Raw genomic sequence first — 25904 nt, forward strand, 5'->3', positions numbered from 1 at the left:
CCCTGGGGCGAAGAGTGGGACCCCTCCGCCCCTTCTGAGAAGTGTTTTTTGAGGTTAATGTTGCTGAGAGCAGGACAGCCTGATAGCTGCATGTTTGGGCCTATAAGTGGTGTCCCCACACTGTAGTCACTGGCATCACCCACCAGAATCAACCTGCCACTGCTACTGGAACTCACACACTTGCCTGGTCCACCACTGCCACCACCTGCATCCAAGCAAAAACTACTACCTCTGCTGAGGGAGGGAGGGGCTCACAGTCCTCTCCCTCAGCTACTGGTCCCTTCTAGAAGGAGCCCACCATCCTTGGAGGCAAGTCCCTGGCACAATTACATCTCCCCCACTAGAGCATTTCAGTCACAGCCCACAGTCAGTCTGGTAGCTCTGCACACAGGTTAAGATGCCTACACCACTTATGCTGCAGCTTGGCCAGGGTGTGAGCTGGCATCTGGGCAGTTTTCTGTCCCTGAAGGAAAGAGAACATTGTTACTAAGGAGAGAGGCAGGTGCAAGCAGTGGGTGTACCACACAGCTTCAATGTCTGCTAACCTCATCAAGAGGGGCCTGCCCCTCTTGTTGCAGGCTCACAGTGCATCTGTCATTCTCCTGCCTGAACATTCTTCTTGACCAGGCAATGACCCTACCCTTCACTATCATAGCCAGAGCCTGAACTCAGGGAGGATTGAGGGCAAGTTTGCTACTCTGGTCTCATCCGGTACTCCAGGACTCAAGCACTCCAACCAGAGGCATGGGGACTGAAGATTACTTAATCTAGTCCACTTCTTCTTGCACCTGGGTACTCTCCCAGGGGTCATAGGACCAACCAACTCAAATTGCAAGCAACATGACCGTGGGTACCTACCTGCACAGCTGAAAGGCAGTGTACTTCTGACTCTACACTGAGCAGCAGAGGAGAAAAGATAAACAGTAAAGCTATCCGTCTTGAGCTGAAGGAAGAGATTCCAGATGGGGAAGAATCAGCATAAAAATTCTGGCAATATAATAAAACAGGCTGTTTCAACATGCCCAAATAGACTCCAACCAAAAGGAAATGTTTGAAATATCAAATATAGAATTCAAAATATGGATTACAAGTAAGCTCAATGGGATACATGAGAAAGTTGAAAACAAGCCCAAAGAAACCAAAAAAATAATTCAGGACATGAGTGAAAAATTCACTGAAGAGATAGATATTTAAAAAAAATAACAGAACTTCTGGAAATGAAAGAGTCATTTAGGTAGTTTTTGTAACAACAGAATAGAACAAGCAGAAGAAAGAATTTCAGAGCTTGAAGGAAAGTCTTTTGAATTAACCCAATCAGTAAAAAACAAAAAAAAGTAGCAAGAGAAATGAACAAATTCTCTGAGAAATATGAGATTACGTAAAGCACCCAAACATTAAAATCATAGGCATCCCTGAGGGAGAAGAAGAAAAAGCAAAAAGCATGGAAAACCTATTTGAGGGAATAATGGAGGAAAATATCCCTGGTCTTGTTAGAATTTTAGACATCTAGATACAAGAAGGTCATTTAACTCCTGGAAGATTCATTGCAAATAAGACATCATCAAAGCACATAGTCATAAGACTGGGCAAAGTTAAAGCAAAGGAGAAAATCCTACAAGCTAAGAGGTGAAAGCATCAAATAACTTATAAAGGAAAAACCCAGCAAACTAACAGCTGACTTCTCAGCAGAAAGCTCACAAGCAAGAAGGGAATGGGGTCCCCTCACTAGTCTTCTTAAACAGAATAACTGTCAGCCAAGAATTTTGTATCCTGAAAAACTAAGTTTCACAAATGGAGGAAAAACAGCCTTTCCCAGACCATGGAAATGCTGAGGGAATTTGCCACCACTAGACCTGCCTACAAGAAATGCTCAAAGGTGCTCTAAACACTGAAAAGAACAGCTGATACCCAGCAGTGTAAAAAAAACTCAAAAGTAAAAACTCACAGCTCTTACAAAACAGTAACACAAGGGAGAATAGAAAGCAAATGGTAACACTCAACATGATGACTGGAACAATTTCTCACTTATCAATATTAACTTTGAATGTAAATGACCTAAATGCCCTAATTACAAATACAGATGGGTGGAATGGATAAAAAGACACAACTCAGTATCTGCAGTCTCCAAGAAACCCATTTAACTCATACAGGATGTCAAAGACTCAAGGTAAAGGAGTGGAAAAAAATGTTTCATGTAAATGAAAACCAAAAGTGAACAGAAGTAGCTACTGTTATACCAGATAAAACATATTTTAAACCAACAACAGTAAAAAAAAAAAAAGACAAATATGGTGATTATATAACGGATAAAGTGATGCATTCAACAAGAAGATATAACAATCCTAAATATATATGCACCTAACACCAGAGCTACAAGATTCTTAAAAAAAAAAAAAATACTGTTAGACATAAGAAATGAAATAAACAGCAAAATATTAATTGTGGGGGACTTCAACACTTCAGTAACAGAAATAGATCATTGACTCAGAAAATCATCAAAGAATACTGAACTTAAATGGGACTCTAGAATAAATGGACCTACCAGACATTTACAGAACATTCTGCCCCCAAACCACAGAGTACACCTTCTCCTTATCAGCACATGGGACATTTTCCAAGATAGACCATATGTTAGGCCCCAAAATAAGTCTCAGAAAGTTTTAAAAAACTGAAATCATACTATGTATTATCTCAGAACACAGCGGAATAAAACTAGAAATCAATTCCAATAGGAACTCTCAAAACTATACAAATATATGGAAATTAAACCACCTGCTGTTGAATGATCTTCGGGGCAATAATGAAATCAAAATGGAAATCAAAAAATTTTTTGTATTGAATGACAATGGCACTATTAGCTATCAAAATCTCTGGAATACAGTACAAGCAGTGCTGAGAGGGCTGTTTAGAGCATGACATGCCTACATCAAAAAGACAGAAAAATCACAAATTAAAATCTAATGTCATACCTCAAGAAACTAGGAAAAAAAAAAGAACAAACTAAGCCCGCAGTTAGTAGAAGAAATAACAAAGATCAGAGTACAACTAAATGAAATTGAAACTAAGAATACATAAAAAGGATCAATAAAATGAAAATTTGGTTCTTTTGAAAAAATAAATAAAATGAATAGACCATTAGCTAGATTAACCAAGAAAAGAAGAGAGAGGATTCAAATCAGCTCAATCAGAAATGAAAAAGGAGACATTACAACTGACACCACAGAAATATAAAAGATCATTCAAGACTACTTTGAAAACCTCTATGCACAAAAACTAGAAATCTAGAGGAAATTGGTAAATTTTGGGAAACACACAACCCCCGAATCCTGAATCAGGAAGAAACAGTCATCCTGTACAGACCAATAATGAGTAGCAATACTGAATCAGAAATAAAAAATCTCCCAATTAAAAAAAAGCTCAGGACCAGATGGGCTAAAGTCTACCAGACGTACAAATAAGAACTGATACCTATCCTGCTAAAAGTCTTTGATAAATTGAGACAGAGGGAATCTTACCTAACTCATTCTATGAAGCCAGTATCATTCTGATAGCAAAGCGAAGAAAGGGCACACACACACACACACACACAAAAGAAGAAGAAGAAGAAGAAGAAGAGGAGGAAGAAGAAGAAAAGAAAATTACACACCAATATCCCTTATGAACATATATGCAAAAATCCTCAATAAAATGCTAGCAAATAAAACCCAACAGTACATCAAAAAATAATTCACCATGTTCAAGTGGGTTTTGTCCCAGGAACACAAGGGTAGTTCAACTCAATAATGAACAAACTGAGAATCAAATCAAGAACTCAATACCATTTACAATAGCTGCAAAATAAAATAAAATAAAATATGTAGGACTATACTAAACTAAGGAGATGAAAGACCTCTACAAGTACAACTACAAAACACTGATGACAGAAATGACACAAACAAATGGAAAAACATCCTATGCTCTTGGATTGGAAGAATCAATATAGTTAAAATGACCGTACTGCCCAAAGTGGTTTATAGAGTCAATACAATTCTCATTAAAATATCAGCTTCATTTTTCACAGAATTAGAAAAAACAATGATAAATTTTATATGAAATAAAAAGAGAGCTTGACTAGCCAAACAATCCTGAGCAAAAACAGCAAATCTGAAGGCATCATATTACCTAACTTCAAATTATTGTGCAAGGCTATAGCACCCAAAACAACATGACACAAAAATAGACATACAGATCAAAGGAACTGAACAGAGAACCCAGAAATAAAATCATATGCCTATAACCAATTTATCTTCCACAAAGCAGACAAATATATACACTGGGGAAGGAAGGCCCTATTCAATAAATCTTGCTGGGAAAATTGGGTAGGAACATGCAGAAGAAGGAAATTGGTTCCCTGTCTCTCCCCGTATGCAAAGATTAATTCAAGATATATTAATGACTTAAATATTAGACCTGAATCTATAAAAATTCTAGAAAAAATCTTAGGAAAAACTCTTCCAAACATTGGCCCATGCAAAGAATTTATGACTAGGACCTTAAAAGCAAATCAAGAAAGACAAAAATAAATAAATAGGACTTAATTAAACAAAAGAGCTTCTGCACAGCCAAAGAAATAATCATCAGAGTAAACAGACAACCTACAGAATGGGAAAAAATATTCACAAACTATGCATCCAGTGAGGAACTAATATCCAGAATCTATAAGAAACTCAAAGAAGTCAGCAAGAAAAAAACCAAATAACTCCATTATAAAGTGGTCAAGAGACATGAACTGACATTTTTCAAAAGAAGATATACAAATGGCCAACAAACATATGAAAAAATGCTCAACATCACTAATCATCAGGAAAATTCAAATTGAAAACATGAGATACCACCTTACTCCTGTCAGAATGGCCATTACTAAAATGTCAAAAAATAATATATGTTGATGCAGATATAGTGAAAATGGAACACCTATATACTGTTGGTGGGAATGTAAACTTGTACAACCTCTATTAAAAATATTATGGACATTCTTCAAAGAACAAAAAGTGGATCTACCATTTGATCCAGCAATCCCACTACTGGATATCTACTGAAAGGAAAAGAAATTATTATATTAAGAAGACATATGTAATTGTATCTTTATCACAACACAATTCACAAGTGCAAAGATGTGGAATCAACCTAAGTGTCCATCAACTGATGAGTGGATAAAGGAAATGTGGTATATATTTATACCATGGAATACTACTCAGTCATAGAAAAAATGAAATGATGTCTTTTGTCTTGGTGGAACTGGAAACCATTATTCTAAGTGAAGTATCTCAAGAATGGAAAAATAAATATCACATGTTCTCACTTATAAGTGGGAGCTAAAGGATGGGAATACACGGTCATACAGAGTGGTAAAATGGACTTTGGAGACTCAGGAGCAGGGAGGGTCAGAGCAGGTGAGGGGTCAAAAATAACCTATTGAGTACAAAGTACACTATTTGGGTGATGGGTACACTAAAATCCCTGACTTCACCATTATACAATTCATCCATGTAACAAAAAACCACTTTTACCCCCTAAATTAAAAAAAAAAAAACTATGGAGATAAGAAAAAAATTAGTGGCCAGGGGTTTATGGTGAGTGAGGGATAAAGAGTCACAGAACATTTTTAGGGTACTGAAATTACTCTGCATGACTACAATAGTGGATATGTATCATTATACATTTGTCCAAACCCATAAAATTTACAACTATAAGAGTCAACTCTAATGTAAATTATTGACTTTGAGTGATAATGATGTGCCAGTGTGGATTTACCAACCATAACAATCCATAACAATGTGCCACTCTCATGCAGCATGTTGATAATAGGGGAGGCTGTGCATTTATGGGGTTAGGATGTATACAAGAACTCTATGCCTTCTGCTAAATTCTACTATGAATCTTAAACTTCTCTAAAAAATAAAGTCTATTAAAAATAAAATTTATTCATCTTTATCCAATAGGATCTTTATTCTACTAGATTGTCCCAGTAAAATACACTTGTCCCCAGTCCAGAACATACTGTCACATCACATACTCAAATTCCTGTAGAGGCCAAGTGAGTGACACAGTGAGTTAGGACTATCAGAAACTGTGGCAAACTGGAGGCTACACAGAGTATCTAAAGGGAGAAGGTGATATTAATATTTAGCACCAACAGATTGTTCCATTGGAGCATGTGGGACTTTGATGCACAGATTACCAGTCAGGGTAAGCTAGATTATGCTGTGGTGACAACCCCAAGGTCTTAGCAGGCTATGAGAACAAAGATTTGTCCCTCACTTACACTATGTGTCCAATCCAGGCCGTAAGGACATGTCTATTCATCACAGTCACTCAAGGACCTGTGCTGGCAAAACCTCCATTGGGACCCAGGTTTCCATAAGTGCTAAGGCAGGAGAAAGTGGACATTGCAACTCAAAGACTGGTTCTTAAAGTTTCTGCCCAGAGGTAATACACCTCACCTGCAGTCACAATTTATCGGCCAAATCTAGTCACGTAGTCCAACTTCAAATGACTAGGATATGAAATCTTACCACATGCCTAGAAGGAAAGATAATAGTTTGTAAATAATACCAACAAGTTGTATTGTTCTGGGTTTTTTTTGTTTGTTTGTTTGTTTTCTACTTTTTCTTCAACATAGTGTGCAATCCAAAATATTATGTGGAATTTCCTACATATAAATATAGGTAGCTAGTTACATGTTAAAAACATGTCTATTGGATGATGCTTGCTTCCTTCTCATTTATTCTTTCATGTTTATCAGCTCCCATCTAGGATTTAGTTGGCAGCTGAGTAGAAGCAATGAAAGGTCTGGGAAGAAATAATGGATATAACACAGAGGTAAGTTGAAAAACACATAGATAGTTATGCCTTCCTATGCTTACTGGGAAAGCCACAGGCAGAAGTACATAAATTTTTACCTGCATCAAAATTTATCTGCCCAGAATGGTTAAAATTTAAAAGATTGAGCATCCAAGTGTTGGTTAGGATACAGAACAACTGGAAATCTCATAAGTTGTTTCAACCACTTTGGAAAACCATTTGGAAAGTATCTACTAAAACTAAACATATACTTATCCTATCACCTGGAAATCCCACTCTTAGGCATATTCTCAAGAGAATTGCATGGTTGCCAAAGGACATGTACAATAATATTCACAACAGCTGTATTCATAATAGCCTCAAAATGCAAATATAGATTATCTGGAATGAAACAAGCCAAAATGAACAAAATATGTACCCAATGATTCCATTTATATGAAGTTCAAGATCAGATACTACTAATATATGGTGATAGAAGTCAGAATAGTGGTCACTGGGATAGCATGACTGGAAGGGAACATGGGAACATTCTAGAGTGATAGAAATCTGTATACATCTGGTTTTGGATATGTGAGTATGTATATAATATTGAATAATAATTACATGCTTACTTAAGATTTGTGCACTTACTGTCTGCAAGTTAATCCTTAATTAGAAATGTTAAAAAGAATTTTCTTGCCAATTTCCTGATATTTACTGGAGATAGATCAAGAATTCAAGGGGATTCATTATATAATTCTCCACATTTTGGGAATGATTGAAAATCTTATAAGTTAAATAATAGCATGCTTAGTATAGGAAACACACAGATCAAGACTTTAACAGTAGATACCTCTGAAAAAGTAGAATTGGAAGAGTTCATTTTTATTTTAGATATTTCTGCATTCCTTGAATTTATAACAATAAATATTAATTTCATAATTTAAAAAATTGAAGGAAAGTGGAAATACTATTCCTATAGCTGGGAATGCCTTAGGATGTCATTTTTAGGCTATAATTTAGGGCTAACTAACCCTGAAGGAACATTAAAGTTTACTGGAAACTTTTCCTAATAACAGTGCAAGGGTCTTGCCCGTAGAGACATTGATTTAATTGTTCTGGCATGGGATCTGGGCATGAGTATTGTTTAAAAGTCCCCTTGGTGTTTGCTAGGTGTAGGGTAGGTTAAGAAACACTGGACATCAGTCACCAGCTCCTTGCAGCAGAAGCGTCATCTGGAATGCCTTGAAAAACTCTATACCTGGCTGAATCCCACAGCAACTGCACTGGCAGCTGGATGGAGTTCTCCAGGTGATTCTAATGTGTGGTCAAGTTTGAGAACAGCTGTTACTGCCTGAAAGCCTCCAGGAAACTTTCCCTTAATTTGCATGTAAGCCAATAAAATAAATTTTCTTGCATTCACCATGTGTTAGCCAATTTGCTAAGTGAAATACAGGATGCCAGATTAAATGAGAATTTCAGGCATCAATTTTTAGTAAAAGTGTGTCCCATGCAATATTTGAGACTTACACAAAAAAATTATTCATTGCTTATCTGAATGTCCCTGAAGGAAGTCAAATTTAATTGGAGGATTTTCTGTGTTTTCCTTTATTTTTATTTGTGAAATCTGGCAGCCCTACAAACAAAACAAAACAACGCAATGGTAGTCTAAAAATCACTTTAGAGCAATGTAGATTTCTTCTGTATGTAAAGTAGTCTTAAGGAGATTGAACATTGATGAGGAAACAAAGGGGAATCCCCTTGCTAATGGCCAATAAAACCTCCAAATATTCTTTAGTCATCTCCCTTCCCCAATAGTCCTAAGCTTTATTAACAACTGGCTCAGTTTCTTTGCTGTATTTTCTCACTTGACTCAACAAATAAGCACCTGACTCCCAAACTCCACTCTTATTACTTTTACCCCCACCCTTAATCCATTGTCCTTTTGACCAGTTAAATCTACTTGAGTTTTTACTAATCTTTTTTTCTGAACCACACAGAAAAGGTTCTACATCAAGAGAATGCACAGATGGACTAGCCAGGGTGTTTGTGTGCACATGTGTGTAGAATTCTTAGGATCGTTTCTCTATGTATCATCCTGCTTTCATTCACGTGGAAATGTAAGCTTCGGGGTATAGCTGTCATTGTTAAACTAGGAATTTAGGTAAATTTATTTCTTGACTTCTGCTTTCAGTGTCAGTTTCAAATTAAACCATAGAATTTCCTTCTGTAAATGGTGCATTGAAGAGAAAGAAGCACTATTATCTCTGTCAACTTGTAAACTCCATTTTCTAGAACCTCCACTAACCACACAAATTGCCACTACAGATAGCAAGTAAACAATAAGAGAACAACAAATGCTTAAATTGTGAGGAAGAATGTATCTGGTAAGTATGGGGTGTTTTCTACAGAGACATTGGGAGGTATTAGAAAGAATCTACTAGATTTCATGGGGCCCAGACTTTGGCTGAGGCCAGTCCAGCAGTCACCTTGCTAAGTGACTTTAAGCTAGACAGGAAGCTCTGTGCTCTTCCACTTCTACATCCTTAAAATGAAAGCCATAATGCCTGAAATGATTTGATAACTGTGGTATTATAAGAATTCAAATGAGGTAATATATATGGATAAGAATGGACCTTGAAAATTTAGCAGTTTTACTAGGCAAAAGAAAAGAAAGAAGTGTAGGAACTGGGCTTGTTTTGCTCTATGCAACGTAACTTAGCCAGGCTCTTGTATAGTCTTTCATGAGCTATCAAAACAAATGGACCCAGAAATACCCTTAAGGGATAAAAGAAATGTTTGGTTAGCAGACCAACTGTAAGCAACAATTTTTTTTTAAGGAAAAAGAAAAGATAAAAGTGCCAAGCCACAAGATTAGCCCCCTTGAGGCTCCTGGCATCCTAACTGGAGAGCATGGATTTGTTAAATAGTCATGTTCCCTTTCTTTGATTAGATGGAAGTATGAAGTCATCTGAAACTAAAACTGAGTCACAGACAAACTTTCGGGAAGATACCCAAAGTCTGAGTGGTAAAGTAAATGAATTGGGAAAAAATGTGTATGAATACCATGTTTCCACATGTCTATATTAGCTAGTTTAAAGTTCCCCTAGTGAACCAGAACCTAGTTCTGTTTTTAGAGTTCAAGGAGATTGCATTGCTTTGAGCTTACGTTTGAATGTGTGATCATTTGGATAAGCTCTAGTCTCAAGTGTACTATTACAGTTTTCATGAAGAATTAAAAAAAAAATAAACACCACGTTTAACCTTCCCAAAAAGACAAGGAAAGTAATATGAGTAAGCATGTTATCTATCTACAGATAACTCAAATGTTCAAATTTTAGACATAGTAAATTGTTCACAAACATAACTGCCCTCATATATCTTGTTAACAAGATATTTATTCTTAGTAGGTACTTACTTGTGGTGAGGCTGGTGAGAGAAATCTCCTAAGGTCTCTTTCGCTAATACAGTTTTGGAAATCATCTTTTAGAAATGACTCTCTACTCCCTAAACTACAAAACCCATTTTGTACTGTAAACTCTACGCTTCAGTGGAATCACTTACCACCTTCACACACTTATCTCACATCCACTTTCATAGACTTACCAAATTGTTACTCTCCTCTGAAAACCTCTAGTGGCTTGCCATTAACCCACAAAGCAAGCTTTGTTTCCTCAAAAGGCCCTAGATCACTCTTCCCGTGTCTTAAGGTAGCTTATTCCTTTTCTTCACAGGTCAGAAAGGCATGCCCTGACCCTGATATCTAAAATATTTCCATTCCTCCAAGTCATTCTCTCTTTTGTTTCAGCACTTAACACCATCAAAACTATAATTTGTATATTGTTTATTTATAAGCCTTGAAAAGGCAGAGGTTTTGGGTGCCATGTTTACATTCTATTCTTACTGTCTACAACAGTGACTAACAAGAAGCAGGGACTAAGTTAATGTTGGATAGATGCCATTAAGTATAGGCAAAATAATATCATGGCCTCTGTGAAGAAAATTTCAAAAGAGGAGTTTAAAAAGAATATAGATGAAAATAGCATCATTAGAATAATTATGTCTCTAGCTATGAGGCAGTGATGCTAGCACTGGGGAAAGGCTGCAAATACAGATCATCATTAGCAGAGAGGTGTGACTGCACAGAGACCATAGTAAATCAATTGCTTGCAGACTTATATCAAAACCCAATCAGTGAGTGGCAAGTGACAATTAAGCTGCATCTGGTGGCAGGCTTTGTAGTGGCAAGTGAGCATCTTACTTCAATTGTAAAGCTGCATCTGATGGCAAGATTTATAGTGGAAAATGAGTTGATGTACTTCAATTGTACAGCTGCCTCTGGTGGCAGGCTTTAAGTCAGAATCTGGCACTTATTTTAGTCCATGTATACCCCGCCCATTGTTTTATTTGCCAATTCCATCCGCGCCTCTTTCCCACACTGCACACTTGTCTCAGTCACAGTTTTGGTAAGCCCACCAGCTAATCCTAGCAAAAATAAGTGAAAAACAAACATAACAGGAGAGCTTCTTTGAAAATGGGAAGAGACCCGATGAGACAGCAGAAGACTCTAAGACTGCCAATAAAATGAAAGCTGCATTTAAAAGAAAATACCAAAAGTCCTACTTGAATTACAGTTTCATTGCAACAGGTGATTCATTCTCCAAGCCCATTTTGCATGATATGTGGTGACTGGCTATCCAATGAAGCCATAAAACCTTCAAAACTGCTTTGCCATGTGAACACCAAGCAACCTGCATTACAAGACAAGCCTTTAGAGTTTTTCAAAACAAAATAAATGTGAACGTGAAAAACAGAAGCAATTATCAAAGGCCACAATTTCATCAAATATGTCCGCACCGAGAGAATCATTCTTAGCGGCTAACCCATTACTAAGGCTAAGAAGTCCTTTACTATTGTTGGAGAGTTAATCCTGCCTGCTGCTAAGGACATTTGCTGTGAACTTTTAGGAGAGGCTACAGTTCAAAGGGTGGCATGTGTTCTTCTTTTGGCTACCCCTGCAACTAGACGGATTGATGAAATAGCAGAGGATACTGAAACACAATTGTTAGAGAGGATTAATTAGTCACCATGGTATGAAATCCAGGTTGACGAGTCTACCAGTGTTGACAAGGCAACAGTGCTTGTTTTTGTGTGATGTACTTTTTTCAGGAAGATGTGCATGAGGATATGTTATGTGCACTTTTGTGCCAACCAACACCACAGCTGCAGAACTATTCAAGTCTTTGAATGATTGCATATCAGGAAAACTGAAACGGTCATTTTGTGTTGGTATATGCATGCATGGAGTGGCTGGCACGACTGGACGGCTTTCTGGTTTCACTATTCAGGTCAAGGAGGTCGATTCTGAATGTGAGTCGACACACATTCAGTGTGTGTCTTCCATAGAGAAATGCTGGCTAGCTGAAAAATGTCACCTGAACTAAACAATATTTTGCAGGATGTGATTAAAATTATCAACCATATTGATGTACATGCCCTTAACTCACATCTGTTCACACAACTTTGTGAGGAGATGGATACAGGGCACACATGTCTCCTCTTATGCACAGAAGTGAGATGGCTTTCTAAAGGTAGATCACCGGCCAGAGTTTTTGAGTTATGAAATCTGCTCCAGAGATTTCTTTTAGAAAAACAGTCACCACTGGCAGCACATTTCAGTGAGACAGAATGGGCCTAAAAACTTACTTGTGTGATACATTCAACCTGCTCAATGAACTCAATCCGTCACTGCAGGGGAGAATGACAACCATGTACAAGTTGGCAGATAAAGTGACTGCATTCAAAGCCAAACTGGAATTATGGGGGCAATGAGTCACATTGGGATTTTTGACATGTTTCAAACGTTAGCAGAGATTTTGTAAGAGACTGAGCCAGGGCCTTCTTTCTCCCAGCTGATGCATGATCACCTATTTGGCTTTCAAAAGAGTTTGAACATTACTGCCCAATCACAAAAGATCCCCAAACTAGGAAGGAATGGATGCGTGACTTATTTGTAAATAAGGCAGGTGAAGCAACTTTGTTCATGCTAAAACAGGATCAACAGCTTGAGATCACAAATGATGGTGGCCTTACACGTATGTTTGAGACAACTTCAAATCTCCATATGTTCTGGATTAAAGTCAAGGTGGAATATCCTGAGATTATCTCAAAAGCACTGAAAAGCCTGCTTCCATTTCCAACATTCTATCTTTGTGAAGCAGGATTTTCTGCAGTGACAGCAACCAAAACAAGATTATGGAGTAGACTGGACATAAGAAACACACTTCAGGTGTCACTGTCTCCCATCACCCCTAGATGGGACCATCTATACAGGAAAACAAGCTCAGGGCTCCCACTGATTCTGCATTATGGTGAGTTGTATAATTATTTTGCTATATATTACAATGTAATAATAATAGAAATAAAGTGCACAATAAATGTAATGGGCTTGAATAATCCTAAAACCATCTCCCCCATGCCCACCCCAGTCCGTGGTAAAATTGTCTTCCATAAAACCAGTCCCTGGTGCCAAAAAGGCTGAGGACCACTGCCTTAAGTGGCCAACTGTGCAACATGGGGTCATCTCAATAGTTTCTGTAAAAGATGAAATGGTTAGGGCGGTAACTTTTCCTTATCTCCTTTGCTGCTGTTACTGCTGTATCAGGAATGGCACATTGATGGAAGATGACAGAGTCTGTTTAATAGGGCATAAGCTTCGTCGTAATTGAGCCTATTCGTTATAATTGAGCCTTTTACCTTAGGTTTATAAACTGGAGTAATTAGTGACTTTGTTACCTTCTGGGTTGGAAAGTCTTTTTCAAATTGGTAAATACTTAAAAAGACAATAATAACAACAAAAACTCTGGCAGGTTGTTGGCACTGGACAGAGAAACTTAGACACAAGGGAGCCCTTTCAAGACTAACTTAGCTGACTTAGCAGAAGTAAATAAAGCTGAAATGTAAATCTCTTCAGAGTTGGATGCCAATGAAAAGTAACCCAATTCTTGAGTTGAAAGACAGGACATGAAACTGATTATATAGCATGATTGCAATGTTCCTTCACATACATGCTCACATACACACACTACACATAAATCACAAACATCCACAGACACAGCACTAAAAGAAACACATCAAAATGTAAAATCTGGTTACTTCTGGGTGGTTGGATTATAAGTGATTGAATTTTTTTTGTTTCTATTGTATTTTTCATTTTCCTTCCAAGATTTTTCATTCAATCTCTTCATACCCAGCTCTGTTACCAAAGAAACTTTGATCCTTCTCATGCCCAATCCAGCTTAGTCCCAAACTTTTCAAGTTTACCTCTGACTCCCAGGACTCTGAAGCCTTTTTTTGCTTTCTTCTTTGTTCCCCATGCTGGGTCTAAGCTCACAGGATTAAATTGTTCTTTACCATAAGTTCTAGGAATAATTTCCTTGTCTGGAACTCAGGCAGCTTTAAAACAAGGTCACAAAATTATGTGACACTACTCCTATAGAGAAGTGGGGTCTTGTCCCCTACCCTTGAATACAGGCAGTCTTGTGACTGTGACTGTCTCAACCAGCTAAGTATGGTGGGAGTGACACTACGTGGCTTATGAAGCCAGGACATGAAGGGCAATGCGGTTTCCAGCTTGTTTCTGGAACACTCCTGCTTAAAGTCCTAAGTCATTTTGTGAAGTATGAATACTTTGAGGCTGCCATGTTGTGAATTCGCTGAAGTTCTATGCAGAGATTGTGTGTAGGCACTGAGCCCAAAAGTGAGAGTGACTGAAACTTCAGATGATTCTGGCTCTGTTGTGTTTCCCTCAGCCTTTGAATTTTCCCAGCTGAGACCCCAGATGTGGAGAAGCAGAGTCAAGCTGTTTGTACTGTGCCCTGTCTGAATTCCTGATGACAGAATCCACCGGATTAATAAAATATTTTTTGTAAGCTGTACTACCAAATTTTAGGGTAATTTGTTACACAGCGATAGCAACCAAAACAGGAAATTTGAACCTAACTTGAGCCAGACTTCTCACAAAGGGCTGGTCAGCTATATTTCTATGGCCCCGGAGCCAAATGCAACTATTCTGCCAGGCTGACATAATGCTTTTCTCAAATGTTCCATCAACTCAAGGAGCCTGAAGGAGAAACTCTTTCTCCTGTTACAGGGATGCTTAAGGAGGCCCTAGGAATAGAGACTTCTCTCAATAAGTCATAGCCTTCCCTTAATAAGTCATATGCTTCACCTACAAAACTTTTGGAATCTGGGATTAGAGGACTCATTTAATTTACTCTTCTAAATTCTAGACATTTTCCCACTTCCTAAAAAGCATGAATTAGCTTGTCTCCTGGTCCTCGAATTTAGATTTAGCTGAAGATTCTAACCTGAGAATTTTCTTTAGTCAGGACCTAAGGCCACATGTTCCTTGAATCTCAAATGCCAGAAGAGAAGACAAGGTGAAAGTAGAGAACATGAATATGAATTGAAAGCACAGGAGAAAATTAGAAGAACTAAAGGAAATGTAAAAAAGAATTATCACTCTTGGTCATTTCCTATGTGCCAGTATGTTACATGTATTATCTCATTTCAACATAACAGCAGTCCTGATCCTTTTGTAGTTCATAAGTGTGAGATTGGGTTTTCATGCGTATGTGTGAGATGTGGCTCCCCTCTCCCTCAAACCTGGTTATGACGTCAGCACATTACCCATCTGATGCGAAAAAAAAAGTCCTAATGATATAGGTATTTTTGTTATATCCATGGTAAATGAAGGCACATATTTTTCTCAAGGTGGGCAGAGCTCATAGTCATACAAACTAATCTGACACCATATTCTTCTCCCTTAATCTCTAGCCATATTGTCTAGAAATAATCAAAACTATTTTTATAACAATATTAAAGTATAATTTGCCTATTTTGCTCTCATTGTCTCACAAGTATGGGGTGGAATTTTCCACTGTATATTTGGAAGATCTGCACAACTCAGTAAGTCAATATATTCCAAACTTCCAATGTTACAAAATCATACATGGGTAAGAAAAAAGGTCCATTTAAAGTATAAGATATATTAATAGATTTGCATGTACCAAAGTACCAAACATTCATTGACATGGTTTCAGATTACACATCACAACTAAACTTTCAGAAACTACCCTTTTTCGAATTTTGGTGTGTCATCACAAAAGACTATCCACAATTATCTGAAAAAGCTATTAAAATAATCCTGTCCTGGCCGGGCGCGGTGGCTCACGCCTGTAATCCTAGCACTCTGGGAGGCCGAGGCGGGTGGATTGCTCGAGGTCAGGAGTTCGAGACCAGCCTGAGCAAGAGCGAGACCCCATCTCTACTAAAAATAGAAAGAAATTATATGGACAGCTAAAAAATATATATAGAAAAAATTAGCCGGGCATGGTGGCACATGCCTGTAGTCCCAGCTACTTGGGAGGCTGAGGCAGTAGGATCGCTTAAGCCCAGGAGTTTGAGGTTGCTGTGAGCTAGGCTGATGCCACGGCACTCACTCTAGCCCGGGCAACAAAGCGAGACTCTGTCTCAAAAAAAAAAAAAAAAAAAAAAAAAAATAATCCTGTCTTTTTCTGCTACATATTTTTATGAGGCTTGATATTTTTCATATACTTCAAAAACATCACAACAGATTAAATATAGAAGTATGAGTATAGCTGTGTTCTATTAAACCAAATATTAAGGGAATTTGTCATTCTTTTTACTAAAATTTTGTTATCAAAAATAGTTTTCATGTTATTTATGTTAACATGTTAACATTATCTTAAAATCAATGAATATTATTAAGTGTTTGTTTTAATTTTGAATATGGCAAATATCAATGACTATAATCTACACAAACAAAAGATCTTTGGGATCTTTAATAATTTTTAAGGATGTAAGGTGTTTGTAAAACCAAAAAGTTTGAGAATATCTGTCCTAGAAACTGGGTGGATGGATAGGTGGATATGTAAGGTCAAAGAAGTGGGACTTTTGCTTTTATTCTAACAGAAAATGTAATATTAAGTGATTAATATTCTTTTAATATTACATTAATATTACATTCTTAAGTGATTTTAAGAAAGCATAAGGAGGGAGAGGTGTGGAGGGTACGGCAGACAGAGCCACTGATAGGATAGGGATGTGTGAGGTTGCATGTGACTGGATCCAGAGCATGGGGTGGAGAGACCTTCCTGGAGAGTCACTGATGGCAACAAATGCAGGTGCATCTACGGTTGGACCAATGGGAATAGGGAGGGAAGTTAGCTCAAAGCTTTAATTTATATTGATGGCTTCCACTTTTTATATTAAGGACAAGAATTCTTTTGAGATTGAGATTATGGGTTGGATACTCAGGAAAGAGGTAAAGAAATGCACAAGCCATCACAGACACAAGAGAGAAAGCTTCCCAGGAGCATATAGGCCTATGTGGGCAAAGGTCAAAAATGAATTCTTGAATTCTTGAAATTTCCCATGAAAGAACTTAATAGTTTTTTGTTGTTATTGAATATTGTTCATTCAGATTGTACTTAGCTCATGTGAAGAGCAAAAAATGAGGAAAAGTTTGTCTTATAAAAATGATAATAATTACTTGGAGTTAGACATCTTAGGTAAATCTCATTAAACTGAACATAAAAATTAACGGGTACTTTTTTATTTAGGAAAAGTTACTATCTATATTCTTCTTCATGTCCATGGTTGATTAAAAGCAATGTGACTATCTCTAATGTAGGATATGGCTTAAAAGTATAGAGCAAGTTTTATGCTATTTGGAAGGTTGGAAACTCACACTTGATCAAAGATCTCTCTTTCAAACTAGCATCCAAAGTTCCCTAAAACAAAATTGCATTGATATATCTTTAAAAATAAGTGTTGGGGGCCGGGCGTGGTGGCTCACGCCTGTAATCCTAGCACTCTGGGAGGCCGAGGTGGGCGGATCGTTTGAGCTCAGGAGTTCGAGACCAGCCTGAGCAAGAGCGAGACCCCATCTCTACTAAAAATAGAAAGAAATTATATGGACAGCTAAAAATATATATAGAAAAAATTCGCCGGGCATGGTGGCTCATGCCTGTAGTCCCGGCTACTCGGGAGGCTGAGACAGGAGGATCGCTTGAGCCCAGGAGTTTGAGGTTGCTGTGAGCTAGGCTGACGCCACGGCACTCACTCTAGCCTGGGCAACAGAGTGAGACTCTGTCTCAAAAAAAAAAAAAAAAATAAGTGTTGGGCTCTATCTTGTTTCTGACTCAACCAAAGAAGTCATACTTCTCCCAAGAAATTCTATGAAAATATCAAATAATGCTATATAGACTTAATTCATAATTCAATTTGATTATAAACATTTTCATGGGGGCAGTTAGCTGGGAGTTGTTCCAACTATGAAGCAAGTGGAAGGCCTTGGTGTGGCTCTGGGCCTGCCACATGTCAGGGGCCCAGGAGGTGAGAAAAGGCACTTTCAGATGAGAACTCACTGGAGAAGCAGAAGATCTCCAGGAACAAAAGATGACCTGACACATCATTATGGAATCATCTTACTTTTCACATCAGCTACATCCCTCTAAAAGAGGCTAAATATTTTATTGCTGAAATGTGCAAAGCCATTATTGACACCATAAATGATCCCATATTGTATTAGCAGAGCCTTGTGATGACTCAGGGAAATGTTAAACCTCTGCCTCATGTTCCACAGCAACTTCTTCATGCTGTGAGAAGTGAGACTTCATTCGTGAGACCATACTCAAACTTTCTTCAAATGATGCAGCAAAAAGTCACATAATATTCCTTTTGTACATGGACATATGAAAGTCTCAGCAACCCCTGACAAGAAGTGTACACTATTGACTTAGACTGTCTTGATGGTGACTCTAGTGTACTGTGAGTACCTGGTTCTCAGTATCATGTTGCTCTGGTAGAACAGATCATCCACAGATTTATTTTACAATTGGAATATGTATGTTGGTTTCTTAATTAAATTTGGAAACTGGACATTTTAAATTTTTTGAAAGTATTTTCCCAAACTACTGCAAAGAGTAAATTAATGCAAATATTAAACAAAGGGGGGCACTTTGTGTGGACCTTTTCTCCTGCATAAGCATTTACAGTCTTCATAGAGAAAACACTGGATCGAGCTTAGACTAAGGAAAAACTGATTTCTGTTGGCTATAAAGATTATATGTTTTGAGAAATAGTTTTTGTTAAAACAGACACTGAATTTGAGCCACTATTGTCAAGGTTATGCCTTTCAGTTAAATTTCTTTGACTTAATACAAAACAAAATTTACACTTAGAATAATTTGAATACATTCCAAAGATTTCGGAATACACAGATGGAGTTACAAATCATGTGCTGCCTAGAAAAGCTGTTAGTCATATTATGTTTCATACTTGGATTTTAAGATATGGTGATGCCATTATATTAGCACTGCACATGTATATTTTATCATCCTACTCCATCTATCACAAGACTAACAAATGAACAGTGCCACTATGCACATTTCTATAGTTCTCACTGTCTGGAAATTCGTAATGCAAACTTACACATTCATAATAACCACATGGACTCCAATAGCCCTTAACATTAAACTGTGAGGATCGAAATAACCTGGGAGTTCCAGGCTTTTAATGAGAACTTTATGAGGAGTTTATAAAAGATTTAAATTATTTTATAATCAAGCTTTTAAATTTACACAAAATCTTAAATTTTAATCCTATTAGAAACACTCCTATCAAGGCTATCATCCAACTTAAAATCTTTCCCTTCCAGGTTTTTTGTGCATAAAATTTATTTGTACTGCAGCCACAAAATCTTCTGCTTCTAAATCTAAGAGAGTTTTCTGTAATGCATAGTGTTGCTTTATTGCTTACAAATCTTCTTGAAATTATGTGTGCAAACTATTTTAAATATAAATAGAAAATATTTTTATGCTATAAAACACTTTTTAGTACAGAAATTTTTGCACAATTAAATAAATAGAGGATGCTTTCCCATTTAAAAATTAAGAAATTGGTACCTCAACATTGAATGTAAACCTTACATTGGAAACAAATGCTACTTGGCAATGCTTTATTTGCTAAGTTGGATGCTTTACTGTATTATTCTTAATAGAATTAAGAATATTGCACATAAAATTTATTTACAATATTTATATCCATTTTAATTCTTGCTAATTATGATAACAGAAATCTCAGGAAAGTTATATAATTATACTTATGTAATTAAGTAGCTATTTCTGAATATATTTAGACAACATGTGTTGGATTACTGCCCACAATAGGGAGTCTAAAGCTGGTTCTGTTTCATTCTCTGTTCTAACTACGGGTCAAGCCTTTTTCCTGTGAGAGAGGGTTTTAGCAACTATTGAAAGAAAAATATCATTTCTTTAAAATATCTGCCATAATGAAAACAAACAGAATCTTATTTTAATTCCATTCACTTATGGAAAGAAAAAAAAAAAGAGATGAGTTTGTAGTGTCTTCAGATCATATTCAAAAGGTAGTGACCTCTCCAATCCATTCTCCACATGGCAATTGGGAAGATATTTTTCAACAGTAAATCTGATTATGTCTCTCTTGTATTTTAAACTCTTCAATGACTTCCAATTGACATTGGCATAAAGGCCAAATCTCCTCAGCCAACCACCCCTCCAACTCCACCCTGCTTCTTCAGTCCCATCTCCTCTCACATACCCCCTTGCTCACTACTGGTCAGGAATTTGTGTTTCCTCTCTGGTTTATGACCTTCAATTTCTGGAACACCCTCTCCCTAACTCTTCCTTTATCTACTGAATCTCATTCACATTTTGTTTAAACATTTTCTTATCACAGGACTGACTAGGCTGGCCCTCCAGCCACACCCACCCATATCCAAGTAGTTTGTGCTTCGTCCTTTCATCACATTTACCATGTTTGTTATTCCTTTTTTCATCATTGTATTCTGATAGATTGGAAGTTCCAGGAGGACTGGAAATGCTTCTGTTTAATCCAACACACTCAGTACTTAGGATATATGCAGTGTCCAGAGTTTTACAAATGAAGTAATACATTTAGTATTTAATGAAACATCAAAATGGTCTAATAAACGATATTCTTATCCAGTCCCTGAGAAAAACATCTATCAATTTAAAGTGCCCTTAACACATTTTATTTCTTCAAAAGGAAGCATGAAAAAAGCAGAGTAGTTTAGTTGGAACCATAAATATGTTTTTATTAACAGATAAAACAAACATAGGCTATCTACAAAGAACTCTTCTTTTTTCCCTAGATCACCTCATTTCCACAGATCAAGTTCAAATTTTGAGGTATAATTACATAGATACAGTAAAATAAACAGATCAGACATGTTATGGAATGTTGACACCACCAAACTCATTCTCTAGTGACTAAATTCATTTTGATGATACAGTTTTTAAAGAATATATGTTTAATATGTTGATTACTCAGATTGAGAATATACAGGTTTCAGAAACATGAATGCCTGCAGATGAGAATTCCAATGAGAAACAAAACATTTCTTGCTAGAAAAGGGCTAAGAATTTGGAGCTACCATATAACCTGGAATGTGAGGTTATTTGATAAGGCTATAAGCAAAAGAATTGGTTTAAAGTTTGTGTAGGAAGTCTTTAGGCCTCAGATCCCCTAGCCCACCTAGCATGACTGGAAAACTATCCCTCCTTTGACTCCACACCGCAGTAACATAGAGATTTATTTTCTGCAGAATATGAAACAGAAAGGTATAGACTCATGAACAGACATAAGATGCATATAATATAAGGTAACGTACTGAAAATATCACGGTTAAATGAACCTCTACATACTGAATAGTTAGAGCCACATGATTCTTCTGTTCCACCCTCTTCAGGAACCAGAATGTAACAGCCAGGCTTAAAAGTCATCTCTTTCCTACATTCAGGAGACTGGAGTTTTCTTCTGTAGAAAAGTTGCATCAAGAGAAAAGACAGATACTGACTGACATCTGGACCCCTCCCCAAACAAATCGGTCAGGTCTCCCCTCTTCCCATCACCTTAAAAAATGTCTACCAATTGACAAACCCCACCTTTGCACACAGAGCTCTCTGTCCTCTTTGGAGCACCTCACCCATATGTGAACAGAAAGCCAAGGACAATCAGGCCATTTGGGACAAACTTCCACACAAATAAAGTGGCCAAAACAAAGGAACTGGGAGAAAATGAGTGCAGGCATGAAATAGAAGAAAACTACAAGAAAAGAGAAAACACTATATTTGAAGAATTGAAAGAAAATGTATTCATAAGGAAAGAATGGAAAGATATTTAAAGATTAACATTCAGAAAATAAGAAAGTCTCCTAAAATTTAAATTATGACATCAAAAATTTGAAAGTGGTAGATAAATTTAAAGAATTTTCTAAGTAGAACAAAAAGGCAAAGAAATGAAAGATAAGAGAAGGTAAGAAAATTAGAGGATCAGTGGAGGAGAGAAAATAGAGAAAATTGAGGAGTAAATTTTTCAAAGACATTCTCCAATGAGTACACAGAGCAAGATTTACCTCAAGATGCGTCATTATATCACTGTGAATTTTAGAATACTAGGGACACAAAATATTTAAAAGGGGAAACAGGACAGGAGGAGGAAATAGGTAATAAACATAGGATTGATCAGAAGTCATTGTGACAACAGAGCAAATGATCCAAAATGCTGGAGAAAGGTAACATCCAATCTAACATTCTATATTCAATGAAATTAGCATTTAAAGTATGAGAATGCACTGAAAAGATTTTTAGGCATGCAAAGTTTCAAAACACTTACTTTTCATGAATCTTTTCTCAGGAAGTTACTGGAGGATGTGCTCTACCAAAACAATAGAAAAAACCAGGGAACTAGGTATTTCATAAAAGGGAAAAACCAATAAATTCCAAAGATTATGGTGAAAATAAATCCCACGGGAATAGGAGGCAACTCAGCCAGTTCAGGTAGGAGCAGGATAAAGGTTTGCTCTAGGAGAGTTATCTCTAAGAAAAAAGAAAAAATAAATTGCCTGTTGTGACAGATCACATTGGTTGAAGTTTTACAATTTATCTCAAAGAATAAAAATGTAGTGATGGCACAAAGAAAACTAAGCAACTGAATAAAGGATTTAACAATAGTTCATTACATACTAAAGGAATAAAAAAGGTAATTATTAATCCTAGGAAAAGCAGAAAGCATATAAGAAATAAAATTAAAACACACTAAATTACTTAGCTTAACAGAGAATATTATTTACACAACCATAATCATGCAAACATGAGATTTTAATCTAACTAAAATTGTAATGCACATTGGGAGAATTGGAGATGGAGTGTGCGTGTGTGTGTGTGTGTGTGTGTGTGATGTGTATGTGCATGGGAGATAAGAATACCGAATCTTCAACTTCCTTGATAGGTAGTCAACAAATAGGTAATGGACTATGTTGGTTATCTAATCATTTACACATTCTTCCTAATGGAACCTAAATTTTGTTTAAGTTTCCAAATCAAACTCTCTCACGTGTGATTCAGAGAAATCTGATCTCATATATAGCTCCAGTGATAGATCTTGACGTGGTGAACATGAGTGGCAACCACTTTCTCCTGGCCTGGTTGGTTTAGGAATGACCATATGACCTAATTCTGGCCAATGACACAGGGGAAGTTTTCTGGGTGGTTTCTGGGCAAAGACAGAAGTAAAGGCAGTTCCTTTTCTATTTCTGGATAACTTTCTGTCAACGTATGCCCAGAACTGTTGGAAATATGTCAAAGAACTGTAGCAGGGTAGAGCCAAGAGCATCAGAGAGAAATAGAGATAGAGATCTCTGCAATGTGCCTGGGGACTTCCCTACCTTTGGACAGACACTTCATTTATTCAATAATAAATTTTATTTAATTTCAGCCAAATCAAGAGGCTAAGAAACCAGCCCAGGGTTCACAGATATTAAATGGCAGAATCAGGACTGGAATCCAGGTTGGCCTGAGTCAAAGACCTGAGTTAAACATAATGTCATATTGTCATTGATGAGTAGTCTTTAGAGTATCCTTTGAAAAGGGAAATCAACTTTGTGATAGAGAAAGAAATTAGGGCATGCGAAAGTAAGGTCACATGCCCTATCAGTCAACAGTAAAGACGACCCAAAAAATCCTAATAACTTGCCTTTCATTGCTTTATTCTTGCACTAAAAAGTAGCATTTCTGGTAATTATTTTTTTAGGTAGTTGCAGTATCAAAATTATTTCCTTGATTATGGAGTAATTCCATAACTTTTATTATTTAATTATATACTAATGTCAAAAACACCTTATCATTGTGTACAACAAATGGCAACAAAACTCTATCTTGAAAAGATAATTCAAATTATTATTTTATCTTGGTCACTTAAATATATTCAAAATAATCTAGTATTAAAAATTCAGAGCTTTAATTTTCCTTAATACATTTTTATTTAGATATACTATAGACTAAAGGAACTCATAATATGATTTATTATTTAGCACAGTGATTTGCCTTTGCATGTAGGTATTCAAAAACAGAGCAGTGTCTAACTCATTTCAGAATCCTGAAGACAAAATAGTGTCTGGAATGTGGTGCCCGTACGATAACCATTTGTCAAATGAATGAATGAACTGCTGTTCATCTACTTTAAGGAAACCATTAGTAGAATAAAGAGAAAAGATTTTCCACTTTTGTGATTGATTTTGGGAAATCTTGCTGTGTGGCTATTAGATGTAACGTTTATTTGTTTTGATTTAGGCAATAAAATATTATTTAAAAAGTAAAAAATTCAAAGAAGGCATTAAAGTAAATTCAATAATATTTTACACTTTCAGATATTTAAAAATGTTTAAGGAAAAAACAATTTTTATTTAAAACTTGTTCTTTAAATAATTATTTGCCTTTTATAGTGTATACGTGAAAAAATTTGTTTTGGTAAATACTGATAATCCTTTTCACTTATATAGCATCTTCACTTTGTGATAAAACTGGTGTTAATCTCTAAATTGTAATTTTAAGGAAAATATTAACAGCTGAAAAAATAAGAGGGCCCACACACATTAACGAAATAACACTATAGCAGTAATTAAGAAAAACACTGTGATTGAAGTAAAAGATAAATTAGAGGGCAGTCATGAAATGGCTACCTTTCAATACCAAAGTGGTGTGATGTTAATGTCAAAGAACTTTACAAAATATGATGTCTGCAGAGAGTTCACTGAACATTTCACATATACCAGTAAACGGGCTACATGATCATTATGGCAAGCTTCAAAAAGGATGAAGGGGCTCCGAGCATTGTGATCTGTGCCTATAATACAGAAAATTATACCTGATGCAAACCATCCCTTTTGGAAACCTGTAATGAAAAATACACTAAAGAAGACAGCACTTAAAATTCTGAGGTGCTGTGTTCAGACTGGGCATGGCATGGCATGTTGGCCAATGCCATGCTTTTCTCTACTGGCACACCCTTTGAAGTAAATTCTCCTTCCTTTCATTTCTATTGAAAAAATATTTCCTTTAGTGTATGCCACAGAATACATTTCCCAGATTTTAGAAAAGACAGATTAAGAATAGTATTCACACTTCTTTGGCTTATTTCTGAATAATAACTACTTCCCTAAGACCAAAGATGCATAATTTTCTATTATTTTACCTTATCTTTTCTTTTTATAACATCTAGTATTAGTTATTTACATCTTTTTATAATATCTAATACAGTTATTGACATTTGTTTTTATTGCATAATAGACTTCTATATTTTCTCAGGCTATGTATCATTCAAGTCATCATCCTTAGAGATCTCACCAAGTGAGATCTCACTAAGTGAAAAGAAAAGCTAATAATTTACTAGATCTTTGGAGCTCAGGCTCTTTTTTCCTAAGATCTCCACAGGCAGTCTCTGAGAAATGCTTTCTTAGATTAAATAATTTTAATACAATTATTTAACTCAAAGTATTCTAGTTTAATCAAACACCAGAATCAATGTGCCATAACAAATTCTAAGGATGACCAGAGCCAGTAGACCATCAGCCACATGGCAGAGCACATACGGAAACACTCAAGAGCAAGTGGTAAGATAGCAGAGTCAAGAGGTCTTGAGGAAGTTCGGAGGTT

The 25904-nt window shown here is 36.5% G+C and overlaps 1 pseudogene; it reads left to right on the plus strand.

The window, feature by feature from the left end:
* Nucleotides 1–15413: 15413 nt before the first annotated feature.
* On the plus strand, nucleotides 15414–15523 carry LOC138388615 (small nucleolar RNA U13; annotated as a pseudogene).
* Nucleotides 15524–25904: the final 10381 nt, after the last annotated feature.

Source organism: Eulemur rufifrons, chromosome 7 (genome assembly GCF_041146395.1).
Source record: "Eulemur rufifrons isolate Redbay chromosome 7, OSU_ERuf_1, whole genome shotgun sequence".
Classification (NCBI taxonomy): Eukaryota; Metazoa; Chordata; class Mammalia; order Primates; family Lemuridae; genus Eulemur; species Eulemur rufifrons.